Source organism: Pagrus pagrus, assembly GCF_965226575.1.
Source record: "Pagrus pagrus genome assembly, chromosome: 23".
Taxonomy (NCBI): domain Eukaryota; kingdom Metazoa; phylum Chordata; class Actinopteri; order Spariformes; family Sparidae; genus Pagrus; species Pagrus pagrus.
In genome coordinates, this window is record NC_140205.1 from 24544377 (window position 1) to 24558514 (window position 14138).

The 14138-nt window shown below is 42.9% G+C and overlaps 1 protein-coding gene across 4 annotated transcripts in view; it reads left to right on the forward strand.

Moving 5' to 3' along the window:
• The window catches only part of arhgef39 (Rho guanine nucleotide exchange factor (GEF) 39), a 136315-nt gene that overhangs the window by 69506 nt on the left and 52671 nt on the right, over window positions 1-14138 (forward strand). The gene's annotated exons all lie outside the window — the stretch shown is intronic.

Sequence of the window (14138 nt, forward strand, 5' to 3'; positions counted from 1 at the left end):
TTTAGCAGGATCTGTGTCACTCAGCTTTTTATGTAGGACCAAATAATGTGGAAGATGTGACAGAACTACATTAATACTACAAAGACCCAAAATTTGCTTGCAAAAAAATTAAAACTAGTAGAGATTATTAATTTGATTTCTGTAACGATTCAGCAACAACTAGTTGTTGAAGTTTCCTAAGGTTTTCTTGGATGTTCAGGACAAATTTCAACCCAATCCAGTGAAAAATAAGCGATTTGGTGAGGTCTACAATACACATGCAAAGAATCACATACATGCTGAAATTTAGCTCTGAGGGCCAATTTTCAAAAGTTCATAACTTAAAAAGTTACGGTTATAGGATTTAATAGAAGTTTCAACATGATTTTTTTTCAAGAAAATCCATGAACTAGGAGGCCCTTGGTGAGTTGCTGTGGAATGACCCGTAAGTAACATCCCCTCAATGATATAACTTTCCCAGCAACAAGCTTCTTTAGATCATGACCACTTCACCTCCCTCCACAACCGTGTCCTGCTCTGAAATCCATTTTCTGTTGTTTAGCCGGAGTTTTATCGACAAGTTTCACGTTGCTGTGCTGCCGTATATGATGCTTCAGGAATTAACATGTTGTATTTTTTCATGGTTGAAAGGGTTTTGCTGCTTGCACAACTTTGCTACAGATGACATATTCTTTGCACCTCAACTGAGAAAAACTGAGTGAGACATACCACTCTCCCTCATCCTCCCTCCTTCAGCTTTTTGGGTAATAGCTGACCTGACCTGACCTGACCGGACCTGACGTGTGTACACAGACAAATCAAATCGTGTTCAGGCAACATAGTAAACTAATTCTTCACTACATTAGCCAAGATGGCGCTGTAGAGACGGCAGCCCCTCCAGTTGCTCCACAGCACCGAGTTGTTTTTCTCCTTTTTCCTCTATTTTCCTTTATCCCATGGATATTTCAAACTCGACACCGGGAGTCAGTCATCTTGTTTATTCAAGAGAGGAATTACTGGCCTTAAAAACAGTATCATGCGCTGGAATACGACACCATATACCGGCAGAACTGAAGAGGACACAGAGGCTGCAAGGCTGGTGCTAAGCTAAAGGCGAAGCTAGCAGAAAACCGGAGGCGTTTTAAACCATCGATCCCCACTATAATAATGGGGAATGTTAACTCACTGCCAAGCAAGATTGATGAGCTGTCTGCACTGAACAACCAGCAAACTTATCGTGAGTGCAGCTTGTTCATCTTCACGGAGACGTGGCTAACCCACCTGATACCAGATGCTAACGTGGACCTGCCGGGCTTTACTACAGTGAGAGCCGACCGAGACGTTAACGCTTACGGGAAACGCAGAGGTGGGGGGCTCATCATTTATGTTAACAACCGCTGGTGTAGCCCAGGACATGTCACTGTGAAAAAGGTCTTGTGTTGTCGGGATTTAGAGCTGCTAGCGGTTAGCCTACGGCCATATTATTTGCCAAGGGAGCTCAGTCACGTGATCGCGCTATGTGTTTACATTCCTTCAACTGCCGATGCAGCCGCTGCCTGTGAGAAGATCCACACAGTGACAGCAAGGCTGCAGACACAACACCCTTATCCTAACAACAAACCCTGGGTCACTCAAGAGGTCAAAACTGTCCTCAATAAGAAGAAGGTGGCTTTCAGGAGCAGGGACAGGGAGGCAATAAAATCAGCACAGCGGGAGGTGAAACAATGCCTGAAGGAAGCTAAGGACACTTACAGAAGGAAGGTGGAGAAGAAACTGAGTGAGGGTTGCATGAGAGAGGTCTGGGATGGTGTTAATACCGTCACAGGCCACAGGACAAAGGCTACAACAGCAGGGGGGACAGTGGAAGAGGCAAACAGACTCGACAACTTTTTCAACAGGTTTGACCAACCCACATCCTCACTGCAGCCCCCTCTCCCTCTAACGCTCCTTCTCCACAACAACAATGTTGTCCCCTCCTTCCTCCTCCCCTCCCCTCCCCCCTCCTCACCACTGACCCCCAACAACAACAGTGCTGTCCCCCCTTCCTCCTCCCCTCCTCCCCCCCTTCTCACCACTGATCCCCAACAACAACAACAACAACAGTGCTGTCCCCTCCTCCCCCCTCGTCTCACCTCAGCCTCCTCCCTGCATAACTGCAGATCAGGTCAGGGGAGAACTGATGAAGCTTCGCCCCAGGAAAGCAGCAGGCCCTGACAAGGTGTCTCCCCGATTGCTTAAGACCTGCGCTGCTGAACTGGGGGAGCCACTCCAACATGTTTTCAACCTCAGCCTTCAGCTAGGAAAAGTGCCCACCTTATGGAGAACGTTCTGCATCGTTCCAGTTCCGAAAAAGAACCGGCCCAGCGAGCTGAACGACTTCCGACCGGTGGCGCTCACATCACAGCTAATGAAGACGCTGGAGCGGTTCTTCCTCAATCTCCTCAGGCCCCAAGTGCACCATGCCCAGGACCCCCTACAGTTTGCCTACAGGAATAATGTTGGTGTGGAGGATGCTATCCTCTATCTCCTACATCGTGCCCACTCACATCTGGATAAGGGAAGTGGCACAGTGAGGATCCTCTTTCTGGACTTCTCAAGTGCCTTTAACACCATCCAGCCCCTTATCCTCCAGGACAAACTGCTGAGGATGCAAGTGGACCCCTGCCTGGTGTCCTGGATCTCAGACTATCTCACCGGTAGACCACAGTATGTCAGGCTGAAGGACATCACGTCTGACACTGTGGTCAGCAGCACAGGAGCTCCTCAGGAGACGGTGCTGGCCCCTCTTCTCTTCACACTATACACCTCAGACTTCTGCTACAGCTCTGAGCTGTGTCACGTCCAGAAGTTCGCAGATGACACAGCCATTATGGGGTGTATTAGGGATGATAGAGAAGATGAGTACAGGAGTCTGGTAAATGAATTTGTTGCCTGGAGTCAGAAGAACCATCTGCAGCTGAACACCTCAAAAACCAAGGAGCTGGTCGTGGACTTCGGGAAGTCCAGACCATGTCCACGTCCGGTGCTGATCAGGGGTGATGAGGTGGAGGTTGTAGGTAACTACAAGTACCTCGGGCTGTGGCTGGACAACAAGCTGGACTGGTCATGCAACACAGACCACCTGTACAAAAAGGGCCAGAGTAGACTGTACTTCCTGAGGAGGCTACGATCATTTAACATCTGCAGGAAACTCCTGCGGATGTTTTACCAGACTGTGGTCGCTAGTGTGCTTTTTTATGCTGTGGTGTGCTGGGGTGGCAGTACATCATAAAAGAACTCCACCAGACTGGACAAACTGATCAGACGGGCTGGCTCTGTGGTTAGTTTGAAGCTGGACTCTGTGGTGACAGTTGCAGAGAAGAGATCACTGAAAAAACTGGATGATGCCAGCCACCCCCTGCATACTGTCATCAGTGCACAGAGAAGCCAGCTCAGCAACAGGCTGCTCCTCCCTAAGTGCAAAACAAACAGACTCAAAGACTCCTTTGTCCCACGAGCCATCAAACTCTATAACTCTGCACTCGGTGGGAGGGGGAGGAGTGGCGGGAGAGTGGGGATGGGGAAGGTGCATTCATCATGATCTTGAACACCTAGATCTGTAGTGCTGTAAATGTGCAATAACTACAATAACTGTACAATATCGCTGTGCAATAACTGCAATAACTGTGCAATATCTACTGTGCAATGTACCATTTTTCTTATATTATTATATTTATTATATTTGTATACTTACCTTACACTGTACCTGTCCTAAACACAACTGTGCTCTTTTTGTGCTTTTACTTCTACTTTTTGTCTATTTGAACTCTGTGTGCTTTTTTTACTTTTTTACTGTACTGTCGGTGTTTGTGATGCTGCTGGAACCTCAATTTCCCCGAGGGAACCTTCCCAAGGGATAAATAAAGTACAATCTAATCTAATTTAATCTAATCTAATCCAAACACTCTGTTACTTATTATAGTAACTGTAATATTATTACTTTTTGGAATTTGTAATTACACTACTTCTAGTACTACTTACACTGCTCATTACAGGGGAAAGTATTAAATTACAGTCATATTTTACTAAGTAAAGTCTTACTGTGCAACAGCCAAGTGTACTTACAAGTTTGTACAAAACAACGGCATAAGTAGGCCTAAATTAAATAGGAGAGGTCACATCAGAATAAGTGCATTTACAGGAGGCATGTAATACCAGAGAGGTGTTTGGTATGGTCTAGGCATCTGATGCAGTTAATATCCTTTACTGATGGAGCAAGAAAATCTGTACGTGAATGTCATGGAGTATGTCCACTGATTTCAACCTTTGCCAAAAAGAAGTCATGGAGATGTACAGAGGCCACAAGAATAATAACAGCTATAATAATTTAAATATGAATATTAATAATACAAAAAGTATAATAATGATCATAATAATAACGACAATGAGGGGAATGATAGTAGTCAAGCAGGAGCGCCAACCATGATCCATGGGAACCTGCAAGACGAGAAAGCACAGACACTGGGGAAGAGGCCAAAATCAACTCTTTTTCTCCTAATAAAAATGGATTAGCTGCAAAATTAATATCATAAGCTACATGTTAATGAACATATTTACCAACCATAAACCAATATTTGTTAGAACCTTGATTAACCCTCAATGAATGTTAACATTACTTAATGCTTATTATTGTATTACATGTTACTTCATGCTAGTTTACTGTATTAGCTAATGTCAATAGCATCTTTATGAAATCTAAAATAATGCATGGACTAATGTTCATGTATCCTTATTGAACAGTGTTTCAGAGTTGGGGATTTCAGGAATATCTGAGAGCTGTGAAAACACCCAGTTGGCAAAGTAACTGTGCAAGGTTGTAACACACCTTTGGCTAAATGGCTACAAAACCCACATGGCAGTCAATTCAAGGTTCACTAGTAATCATAATTCTAAATATAATTAATATAACAAGTGCAATTAGTATCACTGAAGGAACAATTATATTTACAAGTACAATATAGACAAAATATATTACGTTTGTGTATATATTAGGGTTGTCAATCGACTGAAATATTTAATTGTGATTAATTACATGGTTGTCCATTGTTAACTTGTGATTAATTGCAAATTAATCACAAATTCTTAAACTGTTTTAAATGTACCTTAAAGTGTAACTCTCGCTAAAATACAACCTAGGCTTTTTTTGTGAATGTACCCGAGTCAAACCTTCGTGTAAAAGCATAATTACGGCGAAAAAGCCACTTTTAAGATTTACTGTAGTTTCATTTTCGGGTCAAAATCATTTTCAATTGCGTGCTAGGGGCAACATTATGGTAGCATCAAAATCGCTATTTTTAAAACACTAAGAAGACTCGACACAACATGAAACTTTGCTCGTAGTATCACCAGGGTCTCTACACATGAACACGAGCATTGAGAACATTGTTTGTGTACACAGAGTTTACTAAAAAGGTTTTTGAACAACTCACGTTAGCAGTAGCAGTAGCCGTCCTGCCAGTCGAGAAGAGTCGATCCCCCAGTGCGACGTAACATGGAGGAGCGTAAAGGTGGAAAGCTCCTAAAGCGTCCATTTCTGCTCAAGGAGGTTTGTTTCTGCTTACCATCCACAACATTACTGCTGCATCGCTTCTTAATTTCACAAACTACGGAGCAGGCCGAGGGTCATAACGTGTGTACATTAATCATGTGTAAAAAAAATGAATGGCTTTAAGAGAAATTTGAATTAATGCATGATTATTGCGTTAACTTTGACAGCGCTTGTATATATAGATGGAGAGTAACTAAATGTGTTACTGAAAAGGATAGGATAGCTGAAGCTTTTTTCCACCAGTTTAATATTTTCTTCATTCTCTGCTGGAATCAGAAACGTGTCTCTCATATGAGTGGGCTGACCACTGTACTTGGCTGTCAGATAATCAGTAACCCTCATTCCCTCCAGCACAGCCCTCTCTCACTTAGCCTTTTCTGCACTTCCCATTATCATCATTGATTTGTCCGTCATTCTTAGTGAAACTCCGGAGACTCGAGGGATGTGTCTAATTGTATGATGTTTTTAAGTGGGACACCTAGATAATCATCTAGGCAATGGCTGGCACCTTACCTTGCTCCAGCTCCGTGGCTCGGAATAGCAGGAAATTGTTGTCGCTTATATCCATTCAAGGATGATGGATGGCGAGTAGGGCCTGGAGTGTGGATACTTATGTTGCTGCTAGGGGAGGAATAAAATCATTGCCTTTATTAAGTGGCATTCACTAGAGCCGGCTGGAGCAGTCATCAGCGTCCTCCCCACTGAGATCACCATTATGACAGTGATGGGGTCTCGGGTTCATTGTGGCAGTGAATAGCAGCCCTCTCTGTCTGTATTGCCTGTGTTTGTGTCAATAATAGAGATGCAGTTCTTATAAAGATGGCAGCAATTGGAGGCCTTTGGATATACAGTATCTGCTCTAAGCTGAACACCGTTTAGTATAACAAGGGAATGGCCCCTATGGATGGCTCACTGTAGAACATCTCCATAGAACTCTAGAGGTCTCACGGTCATGGTCATACTTGTTAAGCACTGATATAAGTGTAGCTGTGCACTGTATGGGCCATGCCTGATTTTGGCTTTCAATTGCCAAAGTGTGATTTCAAATTTACTGTGTGCCCTGGTAGTTCCATAATCTTCAAAAGCTGAACATAGTGAGGTTTTCCAACACAAGGTCAGAATTTTGATTAATTACTTGTGAAGTAGAAGAAGAAAGAATTGTGAAAGATGGAGCCTTTCATAAGTGGCTCCTCTCCATGGTCCACGGCTCTAGCACCATGCAGGTGCTGAATTGTATTTCAGTCAATAATTTGTGTTATATTGCCTTTCAGTTGACCCTGCAGTTCATTGCCAAATTTGAAGTGAGGCTTCCAGTTTAACAGTGTCTCAGTTATGGTGTGAGACAGTGTTTTGTTGTGAATCATTAGTTTATTCTCCCTCTTGAACGTAGAGACCATGCATTCATATTAAGCATGGCACTCAGTAGAACACATCCCTGTGCCAAGGCCCAGCAGTCCTCTTCAATTCAATCAGGCCTAATCCAATGTCAAATAAAACATATTTAAAATCTGCTGGACTTATATTTGGATGCTGACCAACCAACCAACAAACAAACAGACAAACAACACAGACAAAAACATAACCACCTTGGCGGAGGTAATGACAATTTCCTCAATTTCCCTGAGGGAACCTTCCCAAGGGATAAATAAAGTACAATCCAATTAAAGTTGGAACAATTTTTGTTCAGGCATATTTAAGTGCATTTGAAAGCATCTATTTAAAAGACTCCCTAAAACAGACAATATGGAATCCAACTAGATTTAATCAACTAAAGTAAATATGGTGTGTGTGTGTGTGTGTGTGTGTGTGTGTGTGTGTGTGTGTGTGTGTGTGAGTGTGTGTTTGTGCCAGAAAGAATGTGTGTAGGTTTCTTTCATTTTCCTCTCTCTCTGTGTGTCGCTATGTATAGGGCCAATTCAAAGTATATATACGTGACCTGTGCAGGATAATAAGGCAATAATTGCAAGAGTGAAATACTGCGATATTGATTGGTCAACCACAGGGGATGGCAAGCAATCACCAGGACTGCACGTGACGCCACACACGTCATGTGGTGGTATCTGTGGCAGCTGCTCTGTTTGCAAAAACAAATGTAACTTTGCCAATTTTGGAACATTTTGACTTTTAACCAGATGAAAAGGAAGAGCCAGACAATTTAAAAATTGTAATCTGCAGAATCTGCTTCCTAGCATGGCTAGACTGAAGAGACTCGACACAGTAGAAGACATGGAATGCAGGAGGATTGTCTTGCTGCTGCTGTCAAAATTCACACAATCACTAGCACAATTGCAATTGGATTTAACTTTTGCCCAGGATTATACAGTAGTACCACACCTTAGAAAGTCACATAGCCTCCGCCTCACTCTTTCACTCCTGTCTGGAAACACCGGAAGTCATTTAGCAGAAAACACTGAGTGGTTAATTATGCCAACTTGCTACAGCTGTGGTGTTTTGTCCCGTGGCTTGCTGGCAAAATCAGGGGGCAGGAGGAGAAAGAGTGAAGGTGATAAGAGATGGGCCACCCTAAATATCTGCAGGGCTATTCCTTGAATCCGACAGCCCTATAGGATAATGATTTTAGGTTAGAAAAGAGGATTATGTTAGCTGCATATAAGAACCTTTATCTGTGTGAAGCATAACTTACATCATCTTAGCAGTATATTGAAGACAACTGCCCAATACGATTTCATAACAATAAAGCTCAGACAGTGAAATCAGTACATGTACATCGACAGCATTTAACTGTGTACACTGTACACTCTATGCTATGTCAATTCAACATCACCAGTCCATGAAACGAGAGGGTTCCTTGGTGTGCTTTGTTGTGCTGATTTGTAAGCTGGCCAGGCTAAGAGGAATCATGGTTCTAAAGTTCGAATGATGCAGTCTTTGCTTTGCAGCTGCTTTGTTCTGACTGACAAAACTTGTTGTCGCGTCACTGCTGGAGATAAAAGAGTTCAGTGCATCTGCTCTGAGCATACCACCTGTGCCATTTTTCCATTACATCTGCTGGCCTGGCTCTACTCTGTTTGACTAGATGTGGCAGCCTGGCGTGGCAGGGATTTGCATTTCCACCACAACCGGGCTACCTGCTTGAAGGTGTGTCTTAAACCAATGACACGCTTGTCTCAATCCCCGCAGTCCTATTGAAGAATCACTGGTAATAAAGTGGCTCTGCTAATTCAGTTACAAACGCATTTCATTTTCTATAACTTCTTCACAACAAAAGCGGTTGCAACTTGGCCCTACTCCAGAGCAGGTCTATCGCCACATCCTCTGCTCGGCTTGCATTCACCGTCTCATTTCTGCCGCTCTCTTGCTCAACCACTCACTCCTTAAACTCTCCACACAGCACACACATGTAGTTGTTTTTTACAACAAGGAAACTAGCTTTGCTTGTGAAAAGACTGCAGGCAGCAAGACAGAAGACTGCTGATAAAAAGCAGGAAGTGAAATCCTACTTCAGAGTGCAAAGGACAAGATGACCGGTTGTTCAGACTGACTAATAAGTGATCTGCAGTGTTTAAACTCCCAACTTTTAGTATCGGATCAGGTAGGTACCTCAATGGAAATGTGGCCAAAAACAGGACATATTACAGAATGGTTCTTTGACTTGAGCAAACGCCTCAGAAAAATTAACGGCCGCTGAAGTATATTTAGCAAACCATTTGAGCATTTTATACTTCAAAATTTTTTTTTGTTTTTATGTAGGGTTGTCACGATACTAAAATTTTCAACTCGATACCGATACTCAGGAAAATATTCTTTTCTATCTGCCCTTGCTCTTCCCCTCCCATCTACTTTCAAACACACATGCTCTGCAGAGAGAGTGACACTCTCTGGTATTACACCCCTCCTGTAAAAGCACTGATTAAGTTAAGTGCACCTGGTTGTTGCAGTGTCATTCGGTGCATGTTGATTCTCTGAGGCTATATAATTAACAACATGCATGCACCACACATGGCTCACCTGCTGTTATCACAACAGAATCATAGATGAAAAAGTCCTAAACGAGAGATGTGTTTTTTGTGCAACTTTATAAAACATACTGCTGACTAAGAAAGCAGAAAGTTGTAGAAGTTGAAGCAAGCCACTGAGCCATACAGGAGCCTGCCAGTGCCTGTTGTCTCTTAATTACAAATTTGAATCCTAAATGCATGTATGCAAAGCAAAATAATATCACAGATATTTCCACAATGTCTTTTTTCTTTACTGACATGTGTGCAAATGCCCAAATGACCTGATATATCTGCTAGAGAGACAGAGAGAGAGAGAGAAGGAGAGAAAAAAGTCTGCATATCATCTGCATACTATAAAGGAATTACCAGCCCCTGTTGCAGTAGTGGCAGGCACATCATTTCAGCAGCATACGCTTTCTAAAGCTGAATTCTTCATTAGAATATCTGAACTGATATAAATATGGTTCAGATTACATTGTTGTCTCATTATCTTTGCTTTGCTTTGTTGCTAATGGTGGGACAGGTTAGTTAACCAAGAGAGTCCCGTTTACATTATTTGAAATAATTAGATTTTCTTCTCCGCTCCTTAATAAGAATGAGGGCATCCATGGCTAATAATGCCTGTAATGTATTTGTTATTACAAGATGAGACACGAAAGAAAAAAAGAAAGAAAACAGTAAAATTATTTCTCTTTTTAAGTATCTCTTAATTGAGGGAGGCTTAATTAGAGCTTGTTTGACATCCATTTTATTTCCAATGTGTAATCGACTACAAGAATGATCCCCCTCCACCTCTTCCTCCTCCTCCACCCATAGACCTACCATTGTGTTACCCTACTGTTCTTTAGTTGAGCTTCTGTAAATTCAAAGTAGTGCGGCACACACACTTGCTTGTTACGGGTTGGCCACCATTGTAAGATGTCACTGTGTCACTTGGAGGCAGGGTGGGCATGGCTTGGCCCTACTCTGGAGAGGGTTCATTGCATTTGCGGCTTTGCTCAACTTGGCACGGTAAATCTGGTGATGAAAAAGCCCCAATGGACTCCTCACATACCCTATGGGAGAGCTGGTACTGGGCGTTAGGGTGTAGAAGAGGTGGTGGTTAATGCAACTGTATTATCTAGGAAAATATTAGTTAGGGCTAAGTATCGGATCAGGACTTGGTATCAGCAGATACTAAATATTAAATGACTCGGATCGGGATCAGGGTAACAAAAACCTGATCGGGACTAGGGCTGTCAACGAATATTCTAAATTTGAATATATATTCGAATATTTAAAAAATATTGTAAAATATTGGTATTGTGAAAATGAATATTCGACTGTGGAAAAAAAACACATCAGCGGCTGCTTTGCGAGTGGGCGCATTGCATGACGGGTCAGGGACAGGTCACTTGCACAGCGTCACTCACTGCTGAAAGTGAGACGCAACAAAAACCATGGCAGATGCAGATGGCAGAGAGAAAAACGAATCGGCAGAAAGTTCAGACTCCAACTCGGCAGCAGAGAGACTGGTTTGGACTCCAAGCAACCTAAAAAGCCCTGTTTGGAAATACAGTAGACGGCAAAAATGCGGAGCCTCAAGATAAAGTTGTATGCAAGCTGTGTAAGCTACAGTTAGCTTACCATTCCACCACTAGCAACATGAGGGGAGTTTGCGCATAGAGAGAGAGGGGGTGAGCGAGAGAGAGGTCTACGGTCCTAAAAGTTTTACGGTATAGGCCATTAGTTAATTTACTTATTTTGTAATGTGTAGGTATGTTTTCAAAGACATGTTAAAACTAAAAAAAAAAACCTATACAAGTAGTTATGTCTCGTATTAGTTTGTCCTCCTGTTATTGACATACTGCGCAAATCTAGATATTCGAATGGTTCGAACCTATGTGTTCTTTTTAGAGGGAATATTCGAACGTCATTTTGGAGCGATTTTGACAGCCCTAATCGGGACACCCCTAGTTCAAAATGCTTCTTAAAGGAACTTGGGGCAGGATTTGTGGAAAAAATAAACATGCATTTTAAGTTTTGTAATGCTAATGGGTGATGAAGCGTTCAAAACCTAAAAGAATGAGCCCACCCACATATCTCTCCATTGCCTTGAACAGGCTGTGTGCTGCATAATGTACTGCAATTCGGGCCCAAATTTCCTGCACAGTCTTGCAGACGTGACGTCAGATGACACTGAATGCGCGTCCTTGGATACGGGAAGAAGACAAGTGCGGTGGACCCGAACTAGTGTTTGGGTAGTAATGGATTTTGCTACGGCCAGCAAACAACCCACCACCACACAAAGTCCACTAAAAAGTCATACTAAGAAGAAAACAAAGGTTTTATCAGTGACATGTCGTGAGTCGAAACAAAATTACAACCAAAGCCGGGCTTGGCACCCGAATAAACATTGGAAACGTGTTCGACTCATGGAGGCAGCTTCAACTTGAATTGGGACTGATAAAAGATGCTGACATGGCTCATTTCCTAGTAACCAGGTAAGAAAACATTACAGGTCATGTTTAGAGCTTGATTTGAAAATCATATGAGATCACAGAGGACTCAGAGTGACCTAACGTGCAAAGTAGCGTTAGCTGCAAACATGTAACTTAGTCCACCGCTGTGTAACACTGAATAGTTACAGACTGCGCATTTTCCACTGTCCTTTAGTCTGAAACTGAATAGTTAGAAATATGTCCCTTTTTTATATGGGACCGAAAGCCCAATCTGTTATCCGGGAGGTGACGTTAGCAGCTGGATGTAGCCACAGGCTAACGGTTTGTTTGTGTCTGTGTAGTAACATTAGCCGCTTACACACAGCAATCCAGTATCAGCGATGATATTTTGGTCCCCCAGTCTTTGCTTTCGCCTGTGCCTTTCAGACTGCATCAACCGTAACGGTAAATCGCCACGCTTGTGTATCGCTACACACTGCGAGCCGGCTTCCCGGCTGCTTCCTGTGTGTAGGGGATAAGGCATCAGCTGCACTGCTGTGAAGAGTTCATGCGCGCTCCCGCGCCAGCTTGGCTGATGGCTGCAGTTAGCCTAACTGCCGCAATGGCCGTTGTGTCACTGTTGAGTCTTATTTCTTGATCCTGCCCCAAGTTCCTTTAAATCAGTCAAGCAAGAACATTTCCAATGCAGCTTGGAGAAACACTATTGTGCTGTTATCTACACACAGTACATATAAACACTACACTGCTGTCCCCACTGACAAATCTCATCCTACTCATACCACCACATGGAGGCGTACAGTCTTCTAGCATCACTGATGACCTTTTTCAGTGGCACCACTATGTCTCTAAAACAAGCCCAGACTGCACAAAGAGAGGGCTGCAAAGGCAGACAGACACAGTGGAAATCAATCTCAATTGTCGATCTACTTCAAGGTCACATCATCCTAGTAAGAAGGATAAAGATTTCTGAGGTAGCTGATGCTTTTCACAACAGTTACTTCAGATGGAGACTGAAATTGGGACATTAAGTGACTGAGTTTCATTTTCATTTGCATTCATGAACAGTTCAAGATTTTTCTTTTCTTTTTAATCTCCTAATCTGTCTGAATGAATGTTTAGTTTTCACTTAACTTTTAGACAGTGAAGTTGGTCTCTGAAGATCTATTCATAGTGAGAATAACTGTCAGGGCACTAGGTGATATCCAGACAGCTCATGCTCATGCTTTTTATATAGAGAAGGCACAACAGACTTACTGTTAAGGAATATTATAGCACAGCGTGTATTGCCGGGGTTGACTGTCGATCTGGAAGACACTGTCCATCAACTTTGACTGTGTATCAGCACCAAGCATCAATGTTAGTCCACATCCCCTCATCCCACTGTAGTCCTGTGCTTCGGCGGCTCGGAACATGGTCCATCCGTCAAGTGCAACAGCTTGATCCAAGATATTGTGGTAGAGACAGGTCTCTGTGGGCACTACAGTCTCTGATTTCACGTTGTTTGGCCAGCCTGAGTCCCATTTTGTCCATTTCCTTTTACTGTGACTGGACATTAGCGACTGGAGCAGCCTTAAACAAAGTTGGATTAGCATGGTTCTTATTCCAACTCTCCTTCTCCCTGGGGTGGTCAAGCTGTTCAGGATGGATGGCCGAAAGATGCCATGGGCTGTGATGGTCTCAAAATCTGCTGCTGTTAGTCCAAACATTGCGTATGGTCGGCAAAAAGTAAATGTAATTTAATAGCATGTTAAACAACAAGACAAGCCAGCTAGCCAGCCATGTCACTGTCCACAAATCAATAAAAGAAAATTCACAAACAAATGACTGACTGGCTGGCTGCAGCCAGAAGTATAGCGAATTGGATGTGGGAGGGTCGCTGATATAGTCAGCTCAAAGGGACAGTGTAGCAGGCTGTAGTGGGGTGAAAATGCACAATCAGTCAGTTTAACCAGCTGTTTCAAATCAAACTGGGTTGCTCACCTTTTAAGTTGAGTTATCCATTAATTGTTGTGGACAGTTCAGCCAGCGGACACTTAAGTAAGCTACTTTTTAATTGATCCCCAAGTAGTAGTAATACTCCCCAATACCTGTAAACACACTTTAATGTGGAAAATTGGTGGAGTTACCCTTTAAATCAGACTGTATGTCGATTTTCTGACCTTTTTGATTGCT